The sequence below is a fragment of the Aphelocoma coerulescens genome, chromosome 6 (genome assembly GCF_041296385.1).
Source record: "Aphelocoma coerulescens isolate FSJ_1873_10779 chromosome 6, UR_Acoe_1.0, whole genome shotgun sequence".
Classification (NCBI taxonomy): domain Eukaryota; kingdom Metazoa; phylum Chordata; class Aves; order Passeriformes; family Corvidae; genus Aphelocoma; species Aphelocoma coerulescens.
In genome coordinates this window covers 19,546,757-19,552,756 of record NC_091020.1, presented here as the reverse complement: position 1 = coordinate 19,552,756, position 6,000 = coordinate 19,546,757, and positions in this window count along the sequence as shown.

Below are 6,000 nucleotides of genomic sequence, written 5' to 3'. Positions count from 1 at the left end.
GCATCTTCCTCTGCATCCTTTGCATCTGTAAATGCCACAGTGACTGTCAGCTGGCTGTGCTCTGTCAGTGAAGTCTCCCTGCTCTGTAACACACCAAGCTCAGGTCCCACACCAGACTGGCCCCCAAACACCACTGAGGGAGTTGCCCCAGGGCAGGATGAGAGCACCAGGCAGACTGGAGTTGGGCACTTCATTGCACGTGGGGAATGTCCAGCTGTGAAGCTCTAACAGATGTTGACACCTCTGTGCTGTGTTTGCTCTGTGACGTGGGAGCGGGGCCAAGGATCAGTCCCTCCACCTGGGATACACTGTCAGAGCTTTGTGTACACGTTAAATTAACACACACCAAAAAAAGTTGTAGTAAACTGTGCTACAGATGCTGGGGAATTGATTGCATGCATGTGTGAAGGGGGTGACTATGCCAAGTTTAAACACCTACTTTATTCCCTTGTGGGAGACTGACGTTCCTAGAGCTTAGCTTAATGTATATGTCACGTTCTTAGGGCTTAGCTTAATGTACGTCACAAAACAAGAAGAAGGTGCAGGGGTTTAAATACATACACACATTTTGAGCTAGTTATTTTTCCTGAAAATGTGAGCAGTCACTGTAGATTAGAAGAAATGCAAACTGACAAATTTACTTCTAAACTGCCTTGTTCAGATCTCAGTGGTTTTTAATGAATGAAGCAAGTTCTGAGGAACCAATTCTTGCAGACATATAATTATGAACATACTGATTTTTCTGAGGTCAGTAACTTTGAGCAACTCCTAAAAATGAGATTACAAGCTCCTACACAGATGCTTTGACAAATGTTTGCTGTTTGCACAATTGTGTTCCAGTCTGGTCAGTTAAAATCGTGGCTGAACATGTTGACATGAAATTCAGTCTGTATGAATCCCTTACCTGTATGGTCTTTGCCAGGTTGAAAATAGGATGCAAACTGATTTTGGTGACCTAACAAAGACACAAATGCTTAAAAAGTATGAAACCACCTATACATCAGCAAATGTCAGTGCCTGTTTGTGAGCTGAGATACAACAGCAGCAACATTTTTAGGACTCATGATGTAAGACAGTGAAATAACATGGGCATTTATCATTTGGTTGCGTGGGTCAAAAAGGAAATAGAAACCATCTCCAGAGAGGAATATTGTAAAGCAGTTAATTAGCATAAATAGATTTTTTACGCTCCAGAAGGGAGGATTTAAAAGTAGAGACATTAGGAAAGAAAGATTTCTGATGATAGGTCATATTGGACTATAGAAAGACCTCCTGGGGGAAGAAATAGAAGCTGAATCTCTAAAAACTTTTAAGCACCAATTGAACACAATGGCAATAAATCTTCAATCAGAAACAACCCTGCACTGTGAGAAAAAAGGACTAGATGGCTTTACTGTACTTCTCCATGTCTTGTAACTGAATGACTCTGATGCTCTCTGTGGATGGTCGAAGTTTTATAAGCAGCTGGGGATCCATTATGTTGAATGATACTGTAGGAATAGCAACTTACTTACTCTGTGTTTCGGTGTGAATGGTGATAATCTCCTGAAGCATGTATTCAGGCCCAAAGTGCTGAAGCAGAAGAGAGGGAGAGTAGTTACAGCCACAAGACCAGAGCTACTCAAAGGAGGAGAAATGACTAGCTTATATTTCTGCTACCATGCTGGGGGAATGGCAGGTCGTGGGTGTTTCCTTCAGGGATTCTTTTCCAGCTGAGTGTTTTCCTCTAAGTGACCAAAGGTTTAGGAGCTGGCTCTGAAAACCTCAGTTATGCAGTCAGCTATTGGCTGTAAGATCCAGGAAAGCTCTGAGTTAAACCCCACTCCAGCAAGTGAGCAAATGATGGCATTTGGTGTGTCCCAATCTGCACATCCCAGTTAGGCCTGGACCTGTAAGACACATGTTCTTGTCGTGTGAGTGACGTGTATCTTAAGTGATGTTAATGATTGTTCATTGCAAACTAAACATTTTCAACATCTGGCAACTTTACACAACAAATGTCAGAACAGTGCCAGCAAATGAAATGTTTCCATCACCACAAGCAATCCGTTTGCTGGATCTCACTTCAATGTGAGATTAATACAGCTGCCCTTAGCCCAGAGAAAAAAAATCTCGAAACTAGATTTAATTTATCTGCCTCATCAGCAGGCAGATATTCCCTGGATCTTCTGCCCAGGCACTACTACCTGGCTCTGGGCACACAGCACACGTGCCGGTCCCTCACACATCCTTTTTTTCTTTTGCTCGTTTTTTATCTTACCTATTACTCTGGGCTTTTATGTAATATGACTCTGTGGTTACTCTTGCCTAAAATGACTATATTCGTGGTTTTAGTTGACTCTAGGACTTTTGAAAAGCAACAATAAAATAATGGATTTTAAAAAATTATATAAAGGCATTTATAAGAATGGAAATTTTCAGATTTTTCCGGAATATTTGCAGAAAATAGGACGTTAAGAAAAAAAGGGGGGGGGGGGGGGGGGGAATAGGAAAAAAAAAGAAAACTGGAAAGAAAAAGAAGAAAGAAAAAGAAACAGAGGAAAAAGATAAAGAGAAGGAAAAAGAAGAAGACTTTGAAAAGCCGAAAGTGGAGCTGAAGTGTGCGGCGAGGGTTCGCTGGCGTTCATCCCAGCTGGAGCGCGCTCTCCAGGCACTAGAGGGCCCCCCAGGACACGCAACGGGCGGCGCCCGCAGCCCGGGATGCCAGCGCGGTGCCCGGGGTACGGACCCGGCTGCCGTGGCTCTGGGCTCGCACCTGCATTTCGGATTTAATTGGGATCCCGGATCTCCTTTTGGCGTGGACTTTTTGAAGCCCTGTCTCTATTTACTTTGCATCGCGGAGATGTCTCTGAATGTGTGAAGGAGATTGTTTTAGGATGAAAAAAAGTCATAAAATGAACTCCAGAAGGGCAAATAGTCCCCTTGCTAAACTGCAATTCAGACTAAAAAAAAAAAAAAAAGCCCTTACAATGGAATGGAATGACTGCTTTGCTCTGTAGATCTGTTCTTATTGCACCTTGCAAGTTGCTAATATAGACAAAACCCTAGTCTTTGTTGAGGAAGAATGCAGCTGGAAAATTTGTTTTGGAGTCTGAAAATCCCCAAAGTCTGTAGATATTTGGGTTATGGTGTTTTGTTCATGCCTATCTTAAACTGAAAGCAAATAATAGCAAAAAAAAAAAAAAAAAAAAAAAAAAAAATCCCAAGAGACACATGACTCATATTTAATTAGCCAAATGAAAGCCTGAAAGAAATGAGATGGGTGTTGTAAGGACCCCTGACCATTCTGACCTGAACACTGGGCTAGATCTTTTTCCCTGCAGACTCCTAACCCGTTTCAGTTCTAATGCTCTGGCTCTCCGTGCATCACTTTCCCATGGAGAGAGCATAAAGGCAGAGCTGAGCTCGGCCCTGGCCAGACCTCCCAGGTACCTCCTCTTGCTGGGAATAGGGAACCTTTACTGCTGAGCTCCAGGTTCCTTGCAGTGGCCTGCAAGCTCAGTGAACCTGAACAGTCCAAGCGAAACCCAAGCAAAGCCACACAGTTTGAAACACTCTTGGAATAAAATCTCCCGTGTGGTGTCAGCTTGGTGCTCAGAGGGAGAGGCAGAACACAGCAAACTTGGCTCTGTTTTACCCCAAGCTTTCAGGAAACTCCTCACAGCGAGGCCAAGAGCTATGTTCATAACAAAACTTAAACCCAAGCAAAATTTATCACGGTTTGAGTTTCTTCATGAAAGGTTAGACCAAGTTGGGATGTGCTCTGCTGGGATAAAAGAAGAGATGGAGTCTGGCCTTAAGGGCCAATTTCATATCCACTGAAATCACATGCAAAACTCCCAGGGAAGCAAGCTTAAACTTTTAAACACCATTAGAAAAGCAGCTACCACAGTTCTCTGTCATTCTAGTTAACCATCTATAAACAGTTACTCACTTGACCTCTATTTGATCTCTCCCTCTGCCCTCCAAGGAATCTTTCAGGGCCAACATACATTATGGATATCTCTGTGTACATGAATGTTGGAGGCTATTTTACTACTATGAGAACAGATCTCTTGCAATTCTGTCTGAAATCTGCTTGTTTGGGGAAATTTTTTTTCTTTCTGCAGACAAATCCAACAAGTGACTTCTCTTAGTTTATACTGGTCTGCTGCAAATACTTAATTACTAAAAGTCCTGTTTGCTATACATGAAAACTATGAGCTTGAAACCCTGCCATGGCAATAACAAGGGAAAATAGTCTTAGCACTAGAAACTAGAAGGCCAAAGACAGGAGTCAAGAAAGATCTTCAAGCCACACTACAGTTGTCCTTTTCTAGCTGCTGCTTGAATGTGCAGCAAGATGGCAAAGCCTTCAAGTTTTCACCTGATTAATAGTGCTGGGGGGAAAAAACATTCTGTAAGAATGTTGCAAGAGTAAGACTACTATTTAAAAAGAGAATTCTTAAGCAAAACAAAAATGACAGCAAGATGGAAGTAACTTGAGGGCATACAGTCAGTAACTAAAGGAAGAATTTTATATGGATGCCTTGGTTTGGTTGGGTTGGTTTTTTCTTGGTTTTTTTTGGTTTTTTTTAATATGATAAAGAATTTCAGAGTCAAGTTACAAAATAATATAAATACATAAAAATATTGAAGCACTTAAAATCTCCAAGTACCCCTACGTCTGCAGACTAAGGATACTTTGCAGTAGCTAATGTAAATTTTAACATTTTAGCACCTGTCATTTCCTTCCCGTCACAGTATCATCCTATAAGGAAATAAGCAGTATAAACATGCTTTAAAAAACATGATCTTGAAAAAAAAAAAAAAAAAGAGCTGCATCTAGGGGCGATACTAAACTGCTGTAGTCATTATTGTGTGGGCTAGTAGATGCCCAGACAGAGAGATGAGGTCGATTTCATATCTTTATTGTGCAGTCCAACAACCTAATAAATATAGATTTCTAAATGTAATTTCCCTTAACTCTAGAATCCAAGGTAAGGTAGTGTAATGTATTTTACTTGAAATTGTTGAGATACACTGTTATTTTTAACTTTACTTAAACATAAATTTGGTGTGAACAGCATGACCATCCAAAAAAGTGATGCATTTAGTTACAGATAACTCCAGGAAACTTTAAGGAAGAGCACAGTGAACTAGCATTAGTGAGAACAAGATAAAAACAAGGGTACTGTTTTCCAACCTGAGGACATTCAATTTAATTCTTGACTCACACAAAATTTTCGTAATAGTAACTTGTGCTAGCCAGAAATGGCTTGTTTTCAACATAATCTGTGGGAATTTAAACCTGCTTCAGATAATAATGATTTTGTTGCTGGGTTATGCCAGCCTAAAGTTCTGAGTAACAGAAATGTTGCCATTTCCTCATTTAAGAGGACATGCAATTTGATACAAACGCACTAAAAATTTGGAATATTTTATTATTAAAAAAGGCTGTCTCAAGCTGTGTTGAAATCAACAGTAGGTCTATTTAAGGTTTCTGAATTCATCCTTTCTTTGTTAGCATTCAGATAAAAGATTGAATTTACTGGCTATTATGGAGTTCTGGCTGCAGCTGGTTGGGGGGAGAAGGGGGAGAGAGAGATATTCAGCCACCCAGATCATCAAGGGGTGTAGGCTGGAATTTTTGAGCATTCAGATAAACACTGGTCAATTCTGTGGGAGTTAACATTAAGTTGAAACGAACTTCTCAAGAAATTTAACACTTGGCAAGTCATTTGACTTTCCTTTTAAATGTTCAATTCGTTCAGATCTCACTGAGTTCCTAGTTCTAGTTTGAGGTGAGGGGTAAACCACGAGACTCCCCTTGAGAGGGGGGGTTCATGTTTTGTTTTGTTTTGTTTTGTTTTGTTACTTTGTTGCTGGTTAAATCTTAAGCTCACAGTTGTACCGTAGGCAGCAGTTTGTGCTTGACGGGAGGAAAAACCAAAAACCGTCGTTCATGAAAACCGCTCGGAGTTCATTCAGATGAGCTCGGTTGTTGCCTGGAGCTCTCTT